Source organism: Vipera berus (assembly GCF_964194415.1).
Source record: "Vipera berus genome assembly, chromosome: Z".
Lineage (NCBI taxonomy): Eukaryota > Metazoa > Chordata > Lepidosauria > Squamata > Viperidae > Vipera > Vipera berus.
Window position 1 is genome coordinate 97,551,491 of NC_138205.1, and position 25,732 is coordinate 97,577,222.

At 38.7% G+C, this 25,732-nt stretch overlaps 1 protein-coding gene and 1 pseudogene across 2 annotated transcripts in view; one reads left to right on the top strand and one right to left on the bottom strand.

The window, feature by feature from the left end:
* DGKB (diacylglycerol kinase beta) overlaps positions 1-25,732 on the top strand; it is a gene marked incomplete at both ends in the record, with an annotated part of 346,918 nt that overhangs the window by 126,492 nt on the left and 194,694 nt on the right.
* Positions 22,991-25,197, bottom strand: LOC308677334 (nucleosome assembly protein 1-like 1-A; annotated as a pseudogene). Its single transcript has 2 exons — positions 24,990-25,197; positions 22,991-24,092 (listed from the first exon to the last, which is right to left on the bottom strand). The product of its transcript is annotated as a nucleosome assembly protein 1-like 1-A (transcript).

The window sequence follows — 25,732 nt, forward strand, 5'->3', positions numbered from 1 at the left end:
TATAGTATTATTTTCTGTGTAAGAGATTTGTAATTTACTAAGTAATGATCAGCAATTCGTCATAGTATTCATAAATCCTACCTTAATAAAATCCTGCTGTAATAATGCTGTATATTAATAATAATCTGTAAACTGTGAAACATACTGTTTACTTAAATAAGGGGCAAAAGGGAAGTTAAGGTTATCTGTGCTACCTGTAGCACAGGATTTCTGTCCTATATGTCAGGGCTTTTCAACCTTTTCACACATTGTACCACTTTTAGAATATGGCAACATCCGAGTATCACCAGTCGCCTAGCAAGGTATCAAAAACATGATGACAAAAAAAGAGGAAAAAAGTGATGAAGTACAGGTAGTCCTCGGCTTACAACAGTTCACTTAGTGACTGTTCAAAGTTATAATGGCACTGAAAAAAGTGCCCCCCAAGCCACAGCCGAGCAAGACACCTGCCCGGTGGCGCTCTTCCTCCTGTCTGAGGTTTTCATTGTTGTGAGCATTTCTGTTGAGGATTGGCAGTGGGTGGGGTGGGAGGTGTTTGGTTTTTATTCCCCCCATCTGCTGGGTGGTTGCAGCAGGTTTTGGTCACTTCACATGACCCTGGGACACTGTGACCATCATAAATATGAATCAGTTGCCAAGCATCTGATTGTAAATCACAAGACCCTGGAGATGCTGCAACATTTCAGCTGATCGGCACTTCTTCTGGGCTCAGAAGCGCCAGGATCAGTCCTGAGCTCCAGCTGGAGCCTAGCACTGATCCTGGCACTTCCGCTGAGCCCTGACAGCCCCAAAGAAGCACTGATCCTGGTGCTTCTGCTGAGCCCTGACAGCCCTGCAGCTCCAGCCATCTCTCACTCAGGCTTGTGCGGTGCTGCCACCAGTTCAGCTCATTCCCCTCCCCCGCTACCACTTTTCTAGGATGGTCACATAACACCTGCCAGGTGCCAATGTACCACAGGTGGTACCTGTACCATTGGTTGAAAAGACCTGCTATATGTCATATTTAACTATAGTTTTCCTATGTATAAAGTAAGGTAAGATATATAAAGTGAGGTAAGATATATTGACAGGGACATGGTGGCTCAGTGGGTTAGGACACTGAGCTTGTCGATCAGAAGGTCGGCAGTTTGGCGGGTCAAATCCTGAGTGCCGCGTAACAGAGTGAGCGCCTGTTACTCGTCCCAGCTTCTGCCAAACTAGCAGTTCGAAAGCACGTAAAAATGCAAGTAGAAAAATGGGGACCACTACGGTGGGAAGGTAACAGCGTTCCGTGCACCTTTGGCATCCAGTCATGCCGGCCACATGACCACGGAGACGTCCTCGGACAAGCGCTGGCTCTTCGGCTTTGAAACGGAGATGAGCACCGGCCCCTAGAGTCAGAAATGACTAGCATGCATGTGCGGGGGAACCTTTACCTTTACCTTTAAATATTATTATTATACTTGTACTCTTTTTAATGCCAGATGCTATACAACTATTTTAAGACTATAATAAATATAATTACATTTCTTAATTACTAAACTCATTTGTTTGATACCAATTTCTTGAGAGATTCTTAGTATATTTTCATGTGTTGGGAAACTATTGTAGTTAGTATGTAATATACGTTCACATGAATGGGGTATTTTTGTCATAATTATTATTGCTGCCATTGAATATATTATACAAATCTAATATAAAAATATTTTTATGGAGATAATTTCAGTTGTATATGATAATTCTATGATAATAATTATTATTATTTTTTGCTTTTGTGCATTTAAGTATATAAAAGTTGCTTAATTGAAATGAATATGTGAAATTTTATGTTGAGGCAAGTTTACATGACTTATTTACATGACTTATTTAAGTATGGCAAAAAGAGTTATTCCATGTATGTAGTTCATCCAAAAAGAAGGGATTATGTTTTGGTCTATAATTCAGCAGTTTAAATAGCAAAGCAAGTACGGATCGTGATCGGATCGAGGAGGAATGTGCGGATCTAGCGTGCATCACGGAAACTTGGCTGGGCTCGGAGGGAGGGGTGCCTCTCACCGAGTTATGCCCGCCGGGTTTCTGGGTGCTGCACCAGCCACGGGCTCAGGGCAGGGGTGGTGGGGTGGCAGTGGTTATACGGGAGACATTGTGTCCCCGGGAGGCCACCATTGTCCAGATGGCCGGGAGTGAGACCCTCCTCTTGAGGTGTGGTCCTCGGGTTCAGTTGGGCTTGTTGCTTACATACCTGGCGCCCAGCTGTGTGGCAACAGCCCTGCCCGAGCTGCTCGACACCCTCTCAGGGTTGGCGGTGGAGTTCCCCAGGCTCGTAGTCCTGGGTGACTTCAACCTGCCATCACTGGGAGGGTCGTCGGAGTTAGCTCGGGAGTTCATGGCTTCCATGACAGCCATGGGCCTGAACCAGGTTATTGAGGGCCCGACTCATGAGGGGGGTCACACTCTTGACCTGGTGTTTCTGTCTGGACAGTGGCTGGATGATCTGGGAGGGGGTTCTCCGTCCATCACCCCTCTGTCATGGTCAGACCATTACCTCCTGAGGCTAGTTTTCCGTCATGCCATCCCCCGCCGCTGGGCGGCAGAGCCGACCAGGTGGTTCCGCCCCAGGCGCCTAATGGACCCAGATCGGTTCCAGAGGGCGCTTGGGCCTATACCTATCACCCTTACCCACAGCCCAGTCGATGCCCTGGTGGAGGCCTGGGAAACGGCAGCCACCAGGGCACTCGACTGCGTTGTACCCATGCAACCTCTGACCCGACGCAGATCCCGTTGGGCCCCATGGTTCTCTGTGGAGCTCCGGGAGATGAAGCGGCGGAGACGAGGTCTAGAGAGTGGTTGGAGATCCAGCCGATCCGAATCTGACCGATTGCAGTTAAGAACCTTTATAAGGTCTTATCTTGCGGCGATAAGGACGGCGAAGTCTAACTACTTTGCCGCCCTTATCGCGTCCGCAGATAATCGCCCGGCCGCCCTGTTTAGGGTGACTCGCTCCCTCCTTAATCAGGAGGTGAGAGAGGATCCCTTGCAGGGACGAGCCGAGGAGTTTAGTCATCATCTGGCAGACAAAATCGCTCGGATCCGGACCGGCTTGGACTCTGACTGGGCAGAGTCTAATGTGGAGGAATCAGGCGGTCTTGAGCACGTTATCTGGAATGAGTTCGACCCTGTTTCCCCTGATGATGTGGACAGGATCATGGGGAGACTGAGCACCACCACCTGTTTGTTGGATCCGTGCCCCTCCTGGCTAGCTTATGCGGCTCGGGAAGGAACACGAGGCTGGTTCCATGCAGTAATAACTGCTTCCTTGAAGGAGGGTGTCTTTCCTGCCGCCTTGAAGGAGGTGGTGGTGAGACCCCTTCTCAAGAAGCCTGCTTTGGACCCAGCTGTTTTAAACAACTACCGTCCAGTCTCCAACCTTCGCTTTCTGGCGAAGGTTGTTGAGAGTGTGGTGGTGCATCAGCTCCCTCTGTTCCTGGAGGAAACTGATTATCTGGACCCGTACCAATCGGGCTTCAGGCCCGGACACAGCACGGAGACGGCATTGGTCGCGCTGGTGAATGATCTCTGGAGGGCTAGGGACAGGGGTTGCTCCTCTGTCCTGGTCCTATTAGATCTCTCAGCGGCGTTCGATACCATCGACCATGGTATCTTACTGCGGCGTCTCAGGGGGCTGGGAGTGGGAGGCACCGTTTTACGGTGGTTCTCCTCCTACCTCCAGGGCCGCTCGCAGTCGGTGTTGACAGGAGGGCAGAGATCCGCCCCGAGGTCTCTCATTTGTGGAGTCCCTCAGGGGTCGGTTCTCTCGCCTCTCCTGTTCAACATCTATATGAAGCCGCTGGGCGAGATCATTTGTGGTTTTGGGGTGGGGTATCATCAGTACGCTGATGATACCCAACTTTTTCTTTCCACCCCGAACCAACCCAGTGATGCTCTCTCCGTGATGTCCCGGTGCCTGGAGGCGGTTCAGGTCTGGATGGGGAGAAACAGGCTTCGTCTCAATCCCGCCAAGACTGAGTGGCTGTGCATATCGGCATCTCGGGTTAACCAAGTTATTCCATCCTTAATGATGGGGGGTGAGGTGTTACCCCCCGTCGATAGGGCTCGCAACTTGGGCGTCCTCCTGGATTCACGGCTCAATTTCGAAGACCATATAGGAGCCGTGACCAGGGGGGCTTTTGCCCAGGTTCGCCTGGTGCGCCAGTTGCGTCCCTATCTGGACCGAGACGCCCTACGCACAGTTACTCATGCGCTTGTGACCTCCCGTTTGGACTACTGTAACGCTCTCTACATGGGGCTGCCCTTGAAGACCACTCGGAGGCTTCAACTGGTGCAGAATGCGGCCGCACGAGTTGTAATGGGGGTTTCCCGATACTCCCATGTAACACCTCTACTCCGTGAGCTGCATTGGCTTCTGGTTGCCCTCCGGGTGAAATTCAAGGTGCTGGTTATCACCTATAAAGCCCTACATGGCCTGGGTCCGGGATATCTGAGGGAACACCTGCTGCCGGCATCAAATACCCTTCACCCAGTGCGCTCCCACAGGGAGGGTCTGCTCAGGGTTCCGCCGGTAAGAGACTGCCGGCGGGTGACACCCAGGGATAGGGCCTTCTCGGTGGGAGCGCCTGCCCTCTGGAACCAGCTGCCGGTGGAGCTGAGAACTGCCCCCGACCTTCGATCATTCCGCCGGGGCCTGAAGACCTGGCTCTTCGAGCTCTCGGGCCCAGACTGAGGAGGAATTTTTAATTTGGGGTTCTTTTTAACTGACTACAGGGTTAATTTAATATTTTTTAATTTGGTTCTTAATTTTTGTATTTTGGATTTTTAATTCCCTGTAAACCGCCCTGAGTCCTCAGGGAATAGGGCGGTATATAAATATAACTAAATAAATAAATAAAATAAAATAAATAAAAGTACAATTATATTAAATATACTGATTCTTATTTAATTTAAGAAACAATAAGCTGACACAACTATCTACAGAGGTTATTTTCATCTACAGTACATCCCTTAGAACTTACATTTTTCATTTTATTATATATATTTGAAAAATGGGCACTTTTTCTTTTAGAAAACAGAAGTAAGTTTGGCACTGGGTATAATGAAAAGAAATCGTTTTCTGAAAGGCAGCTCTGATCATATTTAAGTTTATTAGGTTAATACAATTCAATAAGTACAAGATTACTTGATATTTTTCCCATTTAAGGTAGATTATTGACATTTTGATACGAAGCACCAGGCCTTTAATGAGGTTTCAGTCAGGAGTGATACTTAGATAATTATACATGAATTCATAAAAACTGGAAAATAAAAATGCAAATAGTCCATTTTAACTTTTACCTTATGAGAATCAACACTGGCCACAAGATTAACTAGCTCTTGATTGACTACTAATACTCTCACATTTTAGTGCCTAATTATGTCTAATTAATTGTATGAGATAATGTTTGAAGCTGAATTTAACAATGTAACTTAATCTATCATCCAGACAAATTCCTCAGGCAAATACCACACCAGGTATTAATAATTGCTGCCAGCATTAAATGTGTGGCTTTCAGTAGTGTGGTTATATTAATTAACCATTAAATTTTGACAAACTGTTATCAGAACCTCTGAAGACAAAATCCTAACCTTGGGTTAGTGGGAAAATAGTGTGATAAAATGAAGACCTGTCGTTCCAACCACTTGCTTGGTATTTTCTGTGACATCTAACATTTGATTAGGGGGAAAAAACTACATATTGTTCTTGACTACCTGCTGGCAGTTTACATAACTGTCTGGGGTCACACATGGTGAAATGATAAACTAGCTTGTTTATTACAGATACACATCCTGTTCATAAAGCTTTATATTACAAATTGTGCTTTATATGTTTGTGGAAGTTTTATTGGCAAGGAGTTAGAGGAAACTGATACTCAAAGTACATACTGTTAAAGCCTAAATGTGTGTAAAATAAACCATAAGTCAATAAACTGTGAAAATCACAAAGCAGGTTTAATAAAAGCACAACAAACTGGCAATAGTTAACTAATTAATCTCTGTAATGAGATTCAACCCTAAATTGTCATATATAGATATAGAATCTAGTCCCCCTGTGAATATTAAATGTTTTTTTATTATATTAATTATAACACTTTATATTATAGCATATATAGAAAACATAGAGCCATTGATCAAGCATAGTATAATTCATACCAAGCAATCTCCCCTTTATTTTATATAAAGACACAAAGGAAAAACTGGGGTTTTTACTACTCTTTAAAATGAAGCTTCAAAATTTCAAGTTGCTTATGACCATTCTGTTTATGTACACCAGGGGTGTCAAGCTGCCGGCCCGTGGGCCGGACGCATTGTGACGAAACCACGCTCACCCCATTGCCGGCAATGGAGAAAAAGCTCCGATATATCACACGACGTCACATGATGTCACGAGTTTGACATGCCTGACGTATACTCTATTTTAATTGGTGCACAATATTAAACTGAATTAAATTAACACAAAACTATATATGGATATTTTTTATAACCTAAATCCTTATATACTGTATAGATCCAAGTGAGCCTCTTATCCCCTCTTTCATATATATATATATATATATATATATATATATATATATATATATATATATATAATATTGTGTCAATTAAGAGCAAGACCTTCTTAATCCCAAATATCATGAAGGGGATAATTAGATAACCATTGATTAAAACATGTGGGAATTAAAAAAAACATAGAATCTAAAACAAGGATATGCACACATACACATACACATAGAAGTTCTATTTTTACCATTCTTATTAATCAAATCATGTGGTCATTTATCAAGTCCAGCAGCTTCCCCAATTGTTGTTTATTGGAAACCAAGTAGAAGGTTATAAGCTGTGATCACGACTGCAGAATTCTGCAACTGGTAATGAATTCAAGCTAATTGCAAAGTCCCTAAACAGCAATTATGTGGTCCTGGGGTTGGTGCGACAGTTGTAAGTACAAGGATAGGTCATACATCACTTTTTCCAAGGTTGTTCTAACTTTGAACATTAAATGTGTGGTTGTAAATTGAGGACTACCTGTATAAAATAAACTTGCTTACAGCAAGAGTAGTTCAGCACTGGAAATGATTGAAGAGCTGAAAGTTTCCCCTTTATTGGATGTGATTAAGCAGAATAATTATTTGTTTAATTATTTCAAATTATTTCAAATTATTTGATTTCTGTTTCTATACAGGGAGTTGGCTTTCATGGACTGACTCCTTTCAGTTCTATGATCTTTGAAACTATATGTTCTAGATGATTAGATATTTCTCCATATTTGATTATTATTTAGCCTATTTGATTCTGATGTTTATCCAAAGTTGCCCATGTGCCAAGTTTGTGTTTATCTTGCTTTAGGTAGGTTTTGTTATCAAATAATTATCTTCTGAAAGCTTTATTAATTCCCTGAATAATTATGTTTCTTAATCTAAAGGTTCTTGTGATTCCTGATTCTTCTTCCATTTCTTCAATTTTTTGCATTCTAATTGCATTCCAATTATTCATGTAAATAATCATGTAGATCAGCGGCCTCCAATCTTTTGGGCACCAGGGACTGTTTCTGTAGAGAGAGGTTTGTCTGGGGACTGGAGAGGCATGGTTTTGCCTGCATCTCACGGATGGGCTTTGCTTGTTTGTGTGACCTAGTTTCTGACATGCTGTTGTCTGGTGCTGGTCTACAGACCAGAGTTGGGGACCGCAGATATAGATTCTTGATCTTGTAACTACATTTGCCATAGAATGTTTTCCTTCACTGCATCCGAGACAGATTCAAAAACTTTGTAGCTTTGATGTTTATTGGATATCCATTAAATTGAATAAATATGATGACTCTTTCATATGGCTTCTGCACAAATTTATCTCTAGTAAATGTATACTAACTTACAAGAGGACCTTTTAAGTAGATTTAATCAGTTACATCATCAAAATAAACAACTTTTGAAGCAAACTCTATTTTGATGATTTTCAAATGAACCATTAAGATTCTGGTTGTTGAGGTTTTTTAAAATCAACACCTTGAATACAGGAAAAAATAACTTTTAAAACTGCTTGTTTGCCTTTTGTGACATATATTTTTGCAAAGTTTAGCTGGAAACACACATGCACACTCTCACACAGATCCTTCTTAAATACAGGGAAAAATTGATGCTACAGATTGTTTCCTTTTTCTAAAAGTTAATTTTTTGCAAACTTTAATTTGAAATATACGTAGAAACATTCTTCCCACTTTCCAGAAGGCAATAAAAAATCACAAAGGGAACAAACCCTATTTTGAGCCTTTTTGAATAAAAATAAAAGTGAATAAAAATCTTGAACTCCTCTGTACAAAGATTTAGATACAATTAGGTCTATAATTAGGTTTATAATTAAGCAGACACATAGCCTCTTGCCAACTGTAGACCTATCTAAACTTATCTTATACAATGAAAAATTGACATATGAGAACATGCACAGAATGTACTCTGCAATGAAAAGTATCTGTTACCTAGCAAAAAGAGTATTATCTTTATATTATTTCCTAATATGGTAAAACAGTAATATAACAATTGATGTGTACTGTTAGAGCAGGGGATGGCAGCCTTCTTCCAGATAGGAGCCAGAAGCCATGTTACTGCCATTGCCATTTTCCTTTTCTCTGCCTAGGTGAGGCACTTGTAGTTCTGTTAGCACTGAGCTGGTGAACCCACCACTAAAATCGTTGCCTAAGGTGGCAAATACCCATAAGAACAGCCAAAGAGAAGCTTCTTTCCCCCAAAGACCAGTGGCTATGTTTCTTTGTGAGATTATGGGCAAGATGATTTTGGTAGTAAGTCAGGTTTGGCAATAGAAAGTTGATTGCTGACTCTTTTATCAGAGTTTACAGTTTCTGTTCTATAATTAATTCAGAGAAATATGGAACCAGACTACCTGATATGACTATGATATAACAAGGGCAAAATAGAAGCCTTTGAACTAATTATAGCCTGCACAAGGCATATCCCCCAATAGTCTGGAAGGTATGATATACAGCAGGGGTCCCCAAACCCGGGTCTGTGGACCCGTACCGGTCTGCGGCATGCCAGAAACCAGGCCACACAATAAGTGAAGCCCCATCTGCAGGATGCAGGCAGTACATGAAACCACGCCCTCTCTCTCCATGGAACTGGTCCCTGGTGCCCAAAAGGTTAGGGGTCTCTTATGAAGTGATTTTCCAAGCTCTGCAAATCAGAAATAGCCTGCTTAGAGCCCTGGGATGATTCTCAAAAGCCTTGGATATATAAGAGACTGTTATAGATTGTGAAAGTATTTGTTCTTTATAGATCCATTAACTTCATAAGAATTTGCAGTAATGACTGCAAGACTATTGAACTGCAGTATTAACCATAATTAATATTTCTGTTTTATACCTCAATATTTCACCTGATAGCAATTCTATCACAAGTTTCAAGCCTTTGCTGATGTAAGTGATTGGAGATTTAGCTTCTTTCATACATGGCACATAACTGTGGGAACATATGGCTTTAATTAAGTAGACTATTCTAGCTCCTTCTTAGGCAGTTTTCCACATGGCAAGCAATATTTGTTGAACACAAATCAAGTTTTACAGCTGTCTCTTAAAAGAAACTGATTGAATGACATAGGTTGCTTTTAAACACTCTGTTGGGTTACTTTATAGAACCTCAGGAGATTAAGCCAGAAGAAAAGTTGGATTGGATATATACATTAAATATCATTTGGATCAGCCGCCACCTTCCCTCTCATTTTAATCTCTTTAAAGTATTGTGCTTGAGGAACTATTATGTAACAATAAATGTTGGCAGGCAACACCGTGAAACCAAGAAAAATTTTGATGAAACTTATTCTTGCTTTCCCCCCATTTTTTAATTAAGCCATTAAATGTAGTATAACAAAGATTCAATTGTAAATTGGATTTTCTGATTGAGATTTCTTTTAGATGATTTTGCAAGATGACATTTACTGTGGCATCCAAGCCTGGAATGTGCTCCTAACTCAGTGACAATAGTGTAATCTTTCAGTGCCAGATGAAACCTACCTATTTATCTAGCCATTTGAAATTATTCTGTTTTCAGCTGGATCCACATTTTTCCATTATTTTGCAATTATTTATTTCTGCAAAGTTTCTTGAATTTGAAATTTGAAGGCAGGCGTGGATTACAATTTATTTTTAAAATTCTGGAAAATTTATAATACATGAATCTTAATAATAAAGGGTCAAATACCTTATAGACATATAAATCATATTGTGTCCATGTACTATTAAAAAAAACCCTAAAAGTAATGATTGCTGGAGCTATTGTACCATAGTGGAGAGGATAATGATGGGGCAGATGCAGGTGCAGATAACATTTTCCTTAGAAGTTTAGGAGATGGATTTAAACAATTTATGTAAAACTTTGAAATGAAATGAACAAGATAGAGGCAATGCTAAGCATATCACCCTGAACTCATCTAAGATAAATAAAAAGTCACTGTCAGAGGTTCTGCAGATTTTTGATTATTGTTATGACATGAAATTTATATTCAGATCAGTGTCTATAATAAAATACAGCATAATGGTATACAAAACATGTCTTCAACTAAAACTAAACATATAGTTTCAAACCTATACTTAATGATCACACAGAAATCACATAATATATACTAACAATATTCTAACAGAGTCTAAAAGAGGTATAGGACAATGTGTACTTTATCTACAGATAGTCCTCTTTGTACATGTTCCAAGAGGCTATTCATTAGTCAATTTTGTTTTCAAATCCAATCAACATGCCTCCTAATATGTGATGATCTGCCTAGTGAATATATGCAGTGTGCCATAAATGAACCCTTTCCCTCCTTTTGTTATTCGGAATTTATAGAGATACCAGAGAATGTATATATTCCATTACTGCAATCTACAAATTTGTTCACATACAAACTTTCCAATATTATTTCTTCCATTTGCTATTTCTTAGTTTTTATCTATCATTTACCGAACATAAAAATTCTACCCATATAATTAAGATGGACAGAGGATCAAAGTGATATGTAAATTCTCGATTTTGCTGAAATACAGCACAATAATAATAATAAAAAAATCCCAATGAGCTCTGACCATGTGATGAGTTTATTGAACAGTAATTGTTCAGAATAGAAAATAGAGAATAGAAAACCAGATTGGGGGGGAAAAAAAGAAAACTTGCTTAAACCTTGAACAGAAAATTCTGCACTGGAACAGTCTGAAATTCACATACTCATTTTACTATGTAACATCAGGATTCCAAAAACAAATTAAAGTTACTTGGAATTTGTTTAAAAGTTAAAAAGCACATTTTTAAATATCTGAAAATTAAGAGTAAATAAATATGCCTTTTTCCTGACATTGTTAAGGTTTCTGTTATGGTATGTTGGTAGCTCTGATATTTTATACTTGTTTAGTCTCCTTACAATTGAGGAATATGTCAAGTTATGTAATGAATGAATTATTGGCAGTGAAGGATAATCCTACATCACTGTTAGTGATTTCAAGGGAAAAGGAACTGATGTTTTTCATATCTACCTGATTCATTCATGATGGCATGGATGTCATCCAAAAGAATATGATATAAATAGAAATATGGCTCTAACATTTTCCATATTGAATTTTTAACAAATGAAAACAAGAAAAAAAAAGTCAGAAAGACAGAAAGATGAAGGGAAGTGGGAGGGAAAGGAAAGGAAAGGAAAGGAAAGGAAAGGAAAGGAAAGGAAAGGAAAGGAAAGGAAAGGAAAGGAAAGGAAAGGAAAGGAAAGGTTTTACAGTATGTATATATATGTACAGGGACGCGGTGGCTCAGTGGGTTAGGACGCTGAGCTTGTCGATCAGAAGGTCGGCAGGTTGGCGGGTCGAATCCCGAGTGCCGCGTAACAGAGTGAGCGCCTGTTACTCGTCCCAGCTTCTGCCCACCTAGCAGTTCGAAAGCACGTAAAAATGCAAGTAGAAAAATAGGGACCACTATGGTGGGAAGGTAACAGCGTTCCGTGCGCCTTTGGCGTCTAGTCATGCCGGCCACATGACCACGGAGACGTCCTCGGACAAACGCTGGCTCTTCGGCTATGAAACGGAGATGAGCACCGGCCCCTAGAGTCGGAAACGACTAGCACACATGTGCGGGGGAACCTTTACCTTTATATATATGTACGGGCTTTCTAAGAAAAAAAAGTATAACCAGAATAATTGCATATAAAGGATAGAACTCTTCCCTTTGTAATCTTATAGAACTTTTGATAGTTTAAAATAGTAATTAAAAGAATATAAAACCAATGGGTATTCCCAAGAAAATGAGAATCAAACTGGTTTAGGGGGCAACTTTTTAATGGTGTTGTATCTGGTGATCAATAGAATCATGCATTTGTAATATTTTCATTTTTAATTTATATTTTCCATTTTTAAAACTTTTATATGCCTATATAATTTTTAGAATATAATTGTGTAATTTTGTGGTAACAGAAAGTATATTTTGGGGTACTTTATAGACCAACAGATTTATTATGAGAGTTAGCTTTAGTTTAATCTGTAGTTTAAGAGTAGTCATTCCTCATATGTGTGGAACATACTGCTTGGCATTTCATTCCAGCCTTGAGATTCTATAGTACCTTCTGTGGAAAGAAAGAAAGAAAGAAAGAAAGAAAGAAAGAAAGAAAGAAAGAAAGAAAGAAAGAAAGAAAGAAAGAAAGAAAGAAAGAAAGAAAGAGGGAGGGAGGGAGGGAGGGAGGGAGGGAGGGAAAGAAAGAAGGAAGGAAGGAAGGAAGAAAGGAAAGAAGGAAGGAAGGAAGGAAGGGGAAAAAAACATTTGTGGGTTTTTAATATGAATTCACTATTACTTGATAATATTGTGTCATTTGCACCTTGTCATGTGACCATTTCAGTGGTTGGCCTTTTTTTAACAGATGGATTCTATAATTCAAAAGCTGTCTCATCCAGCAATTTTGGTACTTAATATTACTGACTTTAGTGCTCTGTTTGTAATGTGACAAAAAATCCAACCTCAAAAGAATTTCTGCCTTCTTTCTTGTTTGGAATGTTTCTGGTCAGGGGCATCTGTGGAAGCAGCTGAAGTGATTGAAAAAAGTTGGGATATAGAGATGGGCCCTTTATTATACAACCAAAGCCTTACTCCATTTTAGCATATATTGCAACACATGGAAAAAGGAGAGGGGATTTAATCACATAGTCACAGCTCATATCTTGACTTATTTGATTGCTCTCCTAGGGACAACTTGTTTCTGATTGTGTCAGAAGTATTGTGCAGAAAGTACTTTCAGAACTAAATAAATTCAGTGATCAATTTGAATGTAAAATTAACGTTTACTATTTGGAAAGATTGTTGTGAAAGGATTCACATAAAAAGCTTAATTTGATAATTAAGAAGTGAAATTTAATCTTGCATACTAGTTTGAACAGTTTCACTTGAGAATATTTATAGTGCTTAACAAAGTATCCCAAATGACTGAACATGTTTTTACATGGCCTTTCTAAGAAATGTAGTGTGAGAGAGACTATACTTTTAATTAAATATATTGTGAAAAAAATGTGTTAACCATTTTGACATATGTGGTAGGATAATAAAGTACAGACAGTCTTAATCACTGGGCCTTATTAAATATTGATATGCTGTCATTAGCTGTACCTGTTAAAATGCATGTCATTTTATGCCATTCAGGAGAACCACTAATTTCCTATCAAATACTAATCACATAAGAAGATGCATAACGTTCTTAATTAACCCTCCTACTTCCAGGCTCAACATAGGTGTTAGAAGGTTTCTGGATATTTTCTAATTGAAGCTATATATCTGAAAAAATTATTAAACATGTGAACCATGAGTCCAGTTCCCAACAGATCACAGGGATCCTAGTTGGGAAAAATTGCCCTACAGAGAAAGATTTAAAACAAACCGCAAATGTAAGCTTTTTTTTTTTTTTGAGATTCTGTATATCATCTTTAAAGCTTTAAGCTAAAGTTTTAAAGTTAAAATCAAGACCAAAATACAATATGATATTTACCTTTTTTCTTTTATGGAATTTGGGCCCTTGTTACTATTTGCATATGAAATAATATATTTTTTAAAGATTTAGTATCGTAAAGAACTTGGCGCTCAGTGAAATCCACTGAGAACCAGATACTTTTCTATCATGTCTACTTCTGGGAAATAGCTGGTTGCTATCTGACAATATTATGTAGAAAACTGAGCAGCCCCTTCATGATTAAAGACTAACTTGCTTAAGCTAAGTAGGCATTTTTAAACAAATATTGAATAAGTAAAAATCTTACACTGCACAGAATGCTTAATAGAAACAGATTTTGTTTTCATCAGTTGTTAATACTAATGCAGGTATATGCTTTTCCTAGTATATTTAAATCTTACTCAAATGCATTTGAAATTTATATTCCAAAGTTTGTTTAGTAAATATAATAAGGTAATCCAACCCTGAAATTCTTATGAACCTGACCTTATAGGCTTTTATAAGGCTATAAAACATGCAGTGACTTACTCTCTGTGGTGTTTCATTCCTGATTGTTATTACTTTGAATTGATTATTCTCTCCAATGTGTGGCTATATGTTATTATCTATTTTGTATTCTGGATTTCTGTAGCTATTCAGAATTACTTAGTGATTGAGGTAGTTTATAAAACAATCAATAGATCAATTAAACTATAAAACAAAATCTCATGACAGGAATAATATCTATTATCTAGTATGGATAAATAATAGGGAAAAAGGAACTTACTTTAATCATATTCTGAAATTTTGGTAAGGATGTAAAGGTACAGAGTGAATTGCATGATCATGTAAATATTAAAATGCATAAAATAATTCATTATCCAAATTTAAATATTATTTTCTATCTTAATAGTAAATATAAGTATCAACTTTATTTGTTATCAGCCTACTTATTTCCAATTATTAAGATTAAACAACTAGTAACTTGCCCTGGGAGAACAATTCAAGATGTCAGCAAGAAGTGATTAAATAAATAATATTGTTAAGTCAAAAAGTCATAGCATACAGAGCTCTTATATAAAAACATGGCAACAATATTTTTCTCCATATTAAATCTGAAGTGTACACTGTTGTGAAATGTGGACCTGGTAATACATTTCTTCTCATTACACCAATTCAGAGACTGAAATACATCTTGACCCAGGGATTTTTCCCAGGAAATAGTCAACACTCTGACTAGTAAAGAAGAATTAGGAGACTTAATCATAGGCAGTCCTGAATTGTGATTTAGCAATACCAGACTTGGGTACCTTATTCATACAAAGCCAGTTTATTTAGTTTTCATTGACTGTGTGAACATTAAGAGCTGTGGTGGTGCAGTGGTTAGAATGCAGTATTGCAGGTGAGTTTGAGTCTCACTGACTCATGGTTGACTCAGCCTTCCATCCTTCGGAGGTTGGTAAAATGAGGACCCTGATTATCGGGGGCAATATGCTGACTCTATAAACCACTTAGAGAGGACTGCAAAAATCTGTGAAGTGGTATATAAGTCTAACTGATATTGCTATTAAAACAAAAATAGAAAGGAAGACAGTGTTGGTTGATGCTTCCTCAATCAAAGTTTGGCATATTTTATTTTATTTTAATTATTTCAATATTCCATTCATGTATGAATTGATTCTTGCTAATAATATCAGGTAGGGACGCGGTGGCTCAGTGGGTTAGGACGCTGAGCTTGTCGATCAGAAGGTCGGCAGTTTGGCGGGTCGAATCCCGAGTGCCGTGTAACAGAGTGAGCGCCTGTTACTCGTCCCAGCTTCTGCCAACCTAGCAGTTCGAAAGCACGTAAAAATGCAAGTAGAAAAATAGGGACCACTACGGTGGGAAGGTAACAGCGTTCCGTGCGCCTTTGGCGTCTAGTCATGCCGGCCACATGACCACGGAGATGTCCTCGGACAAACGCTGGCTCTTCGGCTTTGAAACGGAGATGAGCACCGGCCCCTGGAGTCGGAAACGACTAGCACGCATGTGCGGGGGAACCTTTACCTTTACCTTTTAATAATATCAGAGAGAAAGAAGAATTATATACACCAGTATTTCATATTGTGTCTGTGAACTCTATTTTTGCAATGCATGCTGTGAAAAAAGTAAAATAAATTATATAAGGATTGAAGAAAGAACATACAAAGTTATTGGTCTGATCTTCTTTAAATTCATTTATAGTTCTTATTCTAGCAGCTGGAAAAAAAAGAAATAAAGCCTGCAGAGTTACCTCTTAGATTCTGCATTCCATCACAATAGGGAAATTCTCAGGTAATTCGATTCAAAGAAATTTGGCTGATTTTATTCTGAAGGGTAGTGTAATACAAAAGGAAATTGGATTCTTCTGTAAGTGGGAAAAAGTTAATTTTATCCTCATTTTTACAATAAAATATCCCCATCCACACAAGAACATATTTAATATATAATTTGAAAGTTAATCTAGTTTATAGTGATTATTCATTACAAGCATAAGTGTGAAGATTAGGACGGACAACTGTTTGGAACTTCATGGCTGGGAATAGTGCCATCTCTACCCACAAGTGATGCACATACGTGGCTGTTTGGCTGCCTACCTCATGCCATCTGTTCACATGGCATGGTGCCGGCTTACAAATTGGTTAAACCTGTGCCAACAGTAATTGATGTAGTTATAAATACAAAAGATTGCATGTGCCATCTCATGGGACAAGATTCTTTGTGGCCCCATAAGTAATATGGCTCTAAGTCTGAAGGTGTAGTTGATAGTTATGTTTGCAATCATGTGAAAACTCCACAGGTTTATGAGAATTAAAACCAAATGTTTGTAAATCCTCAGAGAATGGATGCAATATGAAAGGAAGGTCAGAGCTTGGTTAAATACAGATTCACCTTTTTAATATACAATACATCATTATAACCACCATATTGATTCCCCCCCCCCCGCCACTATACTCTGTGAACATTCCTGGGTTAATGCAAGCACAGCACCCTCTTGAATTGTTAAAGCAACTGTGTCTTTTGGAAGATTCATGAGGCTACTTTAAAGCCTGATTGTCTCTAAGTCAAACTTGCGACATCACGTGACATTTCACGATGTTTTGCGACTTTTTCCCCATTGCTGGAAATGGGGTAGGCGTGGTTTTATTGTGATACATCCAGCCCATGGGCCGGCAGTTTGACATGTCTGCTCTAAGTGCTTAGACATGCAAACATAACATTTCTACAGAACAGGCAACAAAACAGCTGTGCATATATATGGAAGGGCAGGCAGATGCTAACATTTGAATCAGGCTCACCATGTGTTCGAAAGGATATCGATGATTTGATATTTGGAGCAGTATTTTGGTTCCAGTTAGGCCACACTAGAAATGCAATAAGATAAATTATTTCTACTTTATTGTCAAGCTACATTAATAGAATGTTGTAAGTCTGAAAGTACAGTTCTCCTATTGTCACATTTATCACCTAAATTTAGGGAGCTTTCCTTCTGACCCTCTTGCTTTACCCACTGTACAGTTGTGGCTAGCTGTTTCCTAGACTATTCCCTAGGCAGCATCTCATTGCCCATATGTCAAAGTCTTTCCCACATACCATTAAAATAATACACTTGAAAGTACTGATGGAAAACCAACATTTATTTGTATTTTATTTGGAAATCTTTCATATGCTAATTTATAATCAGTAGTCAAAATGATAAATAAATGTATATTGGATACAGAATGGTAAATTAGCTTTGCCTCCTTATCTAAACATTATATCTAAGCAAACTCTCCTCTTATGTGGAAACTTGAAATATATAATTATACTTAAAAATTAAAAGTCCTCTCCAACATTGATGATGTTACCAAGTTTGGGTGATGAAATGTCTGCAACAAAAGAACCAAGCTCAGAGAGCACCAAAGACCCCTCATTTCAACTCAGGCTACAAATATTCTTCTTTATAGATTTTCTGATGTTTTTGCTGGCAACTTCATAAGCAAAGTAATCTATATTTTATTACCGTATATTGCCTTTTCTACACAGATATTAGAAAAAAGTACATGGCACATCTTTTAGTGGACTTCTGAAGACACAAACATTTTTTTATACTTGTGGCTGATCAGTACATTTGACAGTGGCTGAATTCTATTTTTCTGCCTTTAGAATCAGAAACCAAATTCTGATGAGAAATAATCTGCCAATGGATAAAAATTATAGCTGCCTTTTTGTCTTTTTTTTCTCATTTATTCAGTTTTTAAACCAACCAGAGAAACCAAAAATTCCCTTAATTTTTTCCTTTCCTTTCCTTTCCTTCTTTCCTTTCCTTTCCTTTCCTTTCCTTTCCTTTCCTTTCCTTTCCTTTCCTTTCCTTTCCTTTCCTTTCCTTTCCTTTCCTTTCCTTTCCTTTCTTGTATTTTGATCTATGACTTTAAATTGCATAAATGAAAATGAAAATATATTCATCAGTGCAGTGCTTTTTTTGTAAAAAAAAAAAAAGGTGCCGGAACTCACACACATCATACAACCCTCCTTGCCACCCTACAAGGTTTACTTTTGTACTTGGAAAAAAACAACTCTTCAATTTTAGTGTATCTAAAACACTAGGATTTTGTTCAAGGTAAGTTAATATTATTAATATTACCATGCACTGTGTGGCTTTAAATTACAAGAAGGCATTTGATTAATCTTTACCATTGGCATATTTAGTTTAATGAATGGAAATGTCAGCTTTCTATGTGGAATAAAATTGGCCCAATAAAACAAAATTTGGTTGCTTGTAAAAGATTGAATTATTTTTAAGAAGTTGTCAAACAAGGTGGAAAAATTTACATTTGGAGTTTAATATGGATATTGACTTGAAACAAATTAAAGTTGAAACTTTGTCAGTGAACAGATTACTTTTAATTTGCCTTTAAATTAAACCCAATTTAATAAATAGATCTGATTAAACCTCCTATTGTAGGTCTATCTTTACATCTGACCAATACATAATTAATATATATTATTAATAATAATACCTCCGAATCACAAGACATTGGCTTTATTCTTATTCTTCCCCTCTGCAGTTTGAATATAAAGTATAAAAGACTAAAAAGAGATTTTCGTAGACATCCCAGCCTTTGAACTACCCAAGGAACTGGAACAGCAAAATTTCGCTGTCGGGCAAGCTTCCACTCCAGCTGCCTCTCTATCCTCTCACTTTACCTCTTTTTAACCTCACACCCCACCTTCTGTAAGGGAAGGCAAAAAGCTCACTCACCCTCTCATGAAAGATGGCCTCCATGTTTATGTGTCTCCCACTGCCACCATCGGTTTCCACACCACATGGTCCGACCCAGCCAATCAAGCCATGCTCTGGCTGTGGTACTCCGGCACCTCATGGCTCCTCCTAGAGGAGGCAGACAGTGCCACAGGGGCCCCTCTTTGCACCATACCGCCAGTGGGGCATTTTCAAAAACAAACGAGGATAGGAAGGGAAACAATCGGAAAAGAACGCAACTCTGGAAAATCTATCGAAAAAAAGATGCCAGAACTCCATTCTGACAAAAAAAAAAGCCCTGCATCACAGGGCAAATATAATTTTGGTATGGAAATGTCTGTTTTTTTCCCCCAAAAAGAAAAGTCATAAGAGTTGAATTAGTAAAATCTCCTTTGCACTGATGTTAATATTTTGAAACTCCATAGAAATATCAATGCACATTTCTTTGCAGCAGTGTGAATATAGTTTGTCATTGTCACTTCTGAATGTTTTTTTTAAACTTTCCAGGCTGGTCTACAGTCCTGGGATTTTCTGATACAGATAAAGAGGAGCAACATCTTTATGATGGTGGTGGTGGCATTTTGGCAGTCAAGATACCAGGCTAGAAAGCAGGAGATTGTGAATTCTAGACTTAGCTTAAGCATGAAAGCCAGCTGGCTAACTTTGGGTCAGTCAATCTTCTAGGGCTAGGCCCAACCTACCTCATAGGGTTGTTTGTGTGGGAAAAATAGAAAGAGGAAGGAATCTTAAGTATGTTTGTTGCATTGAATTATTTATAATAATAATAATAATAATAATAATAATAATAATAATAATAATAATAATAATAATAATAATAATAATAATAATAATAATAATGAAGGTGGTATATAAACAAACAGAAAGTTAGCTTCCAAGGCCAGGCATAGCAGCCCACATGCTGCTGCCTATTAAGAAGGAAAATGCCTTTCTTCTCTCCTCTCCACCTCTTCTTGCTAATTTAGGATATGTCCTATAAGCTGTTAATAACTTTGTAGATTCTAGATCCCTCAGCATAATAAAATAGGGAATTATCATAAATGGCTTATTGGATAGAAGACCAATATATGATATGAAGAAAAAGCTGAGGGGTTGTTGTTTTTTTGCATGACTTTGTAACAGTAATTACTTCTGCTCAAATTTGAATTAATTTGTTAGATATTTGCACTGTCACTTTAGTGCTGGTTTACTTTCAACCTGAAAGATCTGAGATCTGAAGGAGAAATCCAAATCTAAAGTGACATGGCCACATTATTTTCACAATGCCAGATAAATAACTGTATTATCACTTTCTTGTATAAGCAATTAATTGAAATGTGAATATTAAATATTAGTGTGAATATCTCTGTTAAATCAGTGTATTATTTATGTGGTTTTTTCACATCTGGGTTCTGGGGAAAATATATTTTTCACTATTAGAGGAAATATAACTACTGTTGCTCTTTAAAGAGTTTCTAATTTAAATAGTCACTTTCAAAGAAGAATTGGGTAAAGTATCATGAAAACAATATCAGAAAAAGGTATGTAATATGTACAATATATACAAATTCTCTTCCACCATTAAGACTGGTCTGTATCCTCCTCATACAGAGATACACACACAAACAAAACACACACACACACACACACTTATACACACATACATTTGTATTTAACTCTGACAGTATTCATTATTATTTATCACAAATGCATCTCATACATGGGTTGATGTATGGTTAATAAATTCCAAGAATTCTTAGAGCCCATCTATAGAATCATAACACAACACTGTGTCTACAATCTTAGATAAATATCAAATATGCTTTTCTTTGAATAATGAGTAAACCAGTGTGTTTATTAAAATGTACAATCTGCCTTTTAAATTGAATAGTAAAACTATATTTCATCTATTGTTGTATGTAAATTAGTTGTTTTGTGTCAACTGTAAAAAAATGGATTTCAGCCAACATTTATTTCCCTCTGTCCCACATTTTGTGGCAGAGTCTCCCAACATTCCAAAGCACAGAAGACAGAAAAATCATTACTTATCCTGTCCAGATAAAGCAAGAAGCTGTGAAGCCAAGAGCCTTCTGTCAGCGAAACAACATCAGTTGAATGTTTATATTCAACTTTATATTATTACTCCGGTTTTTTTAAACCTAGCTATTTTGTGACAGTTGCATTCATCCAGGCCAGGAGTGCCATTTTTCAACAATACCACATTCACATGCTGAACTTTAAAAGAAAGGGGTAGAAGTGTGTGTGGCTCCCTCTTTCCCCAGACTCCGTATTTATAAAAAAAAATTGAATAGCAGTATTCTTCAGGGAATTGATATGTGCTGTCTCAATCAAGTGAATAAAAGTTTTTTTCTACTCCTTTTCTTCTTCTTTTTTGGGCTACTTGTTAGGATTTTCTGTGAGTTGATTAGCACAAAGTAACACTGATAAGCAAAAAAGGTGTTTTTTTCCTAAGCTCATTTTTAAAGGCACTTTGCTGTAACCATGTAAACCTATCAAATCCTATAGTTTTTCTGAAGACCTTCTCAATGGTCCCTGATAAGAAACCAGTCACTAGCAATCTATTCAGCCAGAGATGATCTGAACTCTTGATTGTATTTGCAGCTGTGTGATTTCATTATCATTAGAAAAAAACATGCAGCCAAGCCAGCTGGTATCCAGAGAGGCTACTCAATATACATAGCTTGTCAGTTTGTTGGTTTACATATTATAGCTATAAAAGAATCTTATTTTTTTTAGAATGCAGTGTCAATACTATATCTGTCAAGATATTTTTCTAAGTTCATTGTTTTTGTGCCAGAATCAGACTCTTAGCATAGGAATAGCTTGCTTCCCTAATTGTGTATATTATATATCAGTTGTTCATTTCAGACATGTTACAATTTGTCTTGACAATATTTCAAAGATTGCCAAATAGTTTAATATTTCTTTCAAGATTTTCTAGTGTCTCAGAGAGTAGAATCTACATTTTCCCAAGGAGAATCTGCAAATCTTGATAAAATGAGACAGTTTAAAGTCTAACTAGGAATATCTGTTACTTTCCCAGGAAACCTGAGCCCCTTATTATGCATATATAGATAAGATAAAGTTATTGGAAGAAAAAAATACATAAGCTCAGAAGAGTTGATTAATTCAAACTCCTTCCCAGATAGCCTATATATATTGGTGACTCAAAAGTTACCACTGGGTTTGGAGTGCCTACATTTTTTTCCTTCTGAAAATACTAGGTTTTTTCCACATCCCAGTGATAAACAACCTTAACATGATGTTTTCAGAGATTTTTTGTAGGTCACCATCACAAAATACAAAAACCTAGAGCATAAACAAGCAGACAATTATGAATATGTGGTCTTGATGGAAATTAACAGTTTATATGGAAGTTATGAAATTTGAAACATATGTCATTTCCTAATTAGTACAAGTCACTGCTATTTTTATGACAAAGTAATGAAGGCACAGCCAGTGCAAGCAGACTTAAACCCATTTAAACTACTGGGCCAAAAATACTTTGGTTGGTTCTCTGGGAAAGGATCTTTTCTAAACAAATAGTGGTCTCCGTCAAGAGTTCTGATATCTTCACAGCTGCAGTCTAATAGCTACATGACAACAGACTTCACTAGAACCAAACTATATATAGCAATGAATTAACAATTCATGCTTTAGGATTTACTGCATTCTACATATCGGCAGAAAAGTACTATTTTAAAAGTACATTTTAAACCGGTTCTGTCAGTTTGTTTTAACAAAATGTTTACTTAATTCTACCAAGATACAAAACATAAGGCTGTAAGTAACTAATAGTTGTATTTAGGCTATTACAGTGCAGATAATCCTCAAGGCCACATACACACTGTTTCACTGCTGCTTGCATTCTGCTGGGTTTTAATCCTTCTTTGGATCATAATCTGGATCATTTTCTTCATCTGCTTCTTCCTCCCCTTCCTCATCATCAGCTTCCTCACCTTCTTCATCATAATCATCATCATCATCATCTTCAATGGCTTCTCCTGTAAAATACAATACTGATCGTGGAACTATGCGCTCCCGTAGAAAATGGCCAATTTCAAAATCAGCTGCAAGAATTGCTTCAGCATCAGCATCCAAGTCTCCACTTTCAGGAACTTCTGGAGGAGTGAAAAAAACTGAAGAAGGAATCGTTGGAAACTGTCTTTGTCACTGTTCTAACTGTTCCACGCCCCTTGTGCTTTTGTTTCTTCTTTATAGTTTTCAAAGTAACATTTTCCCCCTTTTCCCAGTCTATTTGGCACCCTATGCAACCCATAATTTCTGGTTCATCGAAGGAGAAAGGATCAGAATCATCAGGTTCTGACCTCATTCTGTATGTTTTTGCTACTACTTTATTTGTGAAAAATTCATTAGGTTCAAAGTGGAATTCTAAAGTAAAAGTCATAGGTTCTCCAGCTTCTGAAAACTTCACTTTAATATCTTTTAAATGCTTCAGGATAGGTTCATCATGTTCCTGAACCATATCACTGACATCGACATTCTTGAATACCGTCAGCCAAAATTCAGGAATTCCTTTAGGATCATCTTTTTCTTGATCTTTTTTCTCCTCTTCAAGCTTGGCCTTCTCTTTCATTTCCTCTGAAATTTCTTCTTCTGTGTCTGTTTTCCACTCACATTCTTCTTCAGTAGGTTCTTAAACTGCATTGATTATTTCACTTCTCTTGTCAAATAAGGGCTGATAAAGAGTAGCACATTTCCTTTCCAATTCATGAACTTCTTCATAAAACTTTGCTTCTGTCTGTGCACATTTAACTTGAAGATTCTTGAGTGCATTTACTCATCTCTTTAGGCAAGCTTTCTATATATCCTATAGGCCAGGGGTCGGCAACCGGAAAAAGGAAAAGAGCCACTCAGAACCGGTTCCGTCACACAAACAAAAAAGTGGTAGCCGCAAAAAGTGCGCGTGCGTGCGTCCACTCATGTGCATGCGCAAAAAAATTTTGTGCATGCGCAAAATGGGAGGCACCTGCGCGGTGACGGGTCTCCCCTTTGGAGAGGTGCGCGCCGTCCCGTCCGGAGACCTGCCGCGTTCGTCAAACGGGGCCAGGCCGGCGCGCGCAGGGGGGAGGGGGCGACGGGGGCTTTTCTCCTAAGAACAGCGGCTTTTAAAAGTGGGAGGGTCGGAGCTCCGTGGGCAGGTCCGGAGAGGTGGGGGACGAAGCCCCGCTTGCCTGGAGGGGGGGCAGAGAAGCGAGTTGCTGCAGCCCACCTTGGCTGGCTCCCACCCTTTGTTCAGGCGCCAGCATCCCAAAGAAGCCCGGCCAGGAAGCCCGCCCCCCACCCGCTTTTCCGGAGGGGGGCAGAAGGAGGGAGCACGTCCCTCCCTTCTTTGTCTGCTCCGCAGCTGCCCTGCGGGAGGGGAACAATGCCTTGCGTGCCCAGCCTGGCCCCTGGCCCGGGCGCAGGGGGCGAGAGAGGCGGCCTTTGGTCAGCATCTCTCCTGCCATTTCTGCGGCTTTTCTGTTGCCCCGCCGCCACTCCCCCTTCCCCGCAGGGCCAACCGCATCCGGCGCCTTCTTCCTCTGGAGGGGAAATCGTGGCTTCTCTGAGCAGTTTCCGCTTCTCTGGGCAGAGCGCCGCCTTGAAGGTTTGGAGAGCTGTGCGCGCACCTCCACCCGTTCGGAGAGGTGTGCGCGCACCAGGAGACTGGGAGCCGCAGGAGACAGCTCAAAGAGCCGCATGCGGCTCCGGAGCCACGGGTTGCCGACTTGTGCTATAGGCGTTCCCACCAAGCCATCAAGCCTTTCCTGGAGGGCTGCAAGAATCTGAGGATTCTGCATCATTTGTACAGTTAGTTGGCATGCTTTACTGTTAGCATCCTCACCAGATTCTTCTTCTTCTTCTTCTTTTTCAACATCTTCCATATCTTGCTGGTCAAGTTCAGCCTGTTCTTTATTGTCAATGTCTGCCATATTTCCAGACCTCAGCAAACCTCTGTGCAAGGCTGGGTGTCGCAGTGACTCAGGATTGAGGAAGAATTGTCTCGCAGCCGGTGGTAAAAAGGAGTTCCTACATTCTTAAGGGTGTCTTCTACAAGGAGGAAATTCATAACTTTGGCTGTGGTTGCTACTGCAGCATTTTATTCTGGTCTGTATGTGGGCTGATGAAATTTGGCTAATGAAATTGATTAATAACTTCTGAAGATCATGAATTCATTTCTTTTTCTTGTGCTTTTATTTAAAGTTTGCTAAATTACTTTAGCTTCTTTGGGAGGGTAAAATGATATATTTTATGCTTATGTTATCTCTTTTGCCTTTTTATTTCTGCAGAACATGAGAAATGAATAATTGTATATCTGCTTTCATTACTTTTGCAAAAAAATTGAATGGTATATGGATTAAGGGTGGTTTTAATTTAGAATTATTTTCTTATGTTTTACTGCCATTCCTGTTCTACCTCACTGGCTAAAGACACTAGGCTTGTGTGATGTGTACACTTGGCCACTTG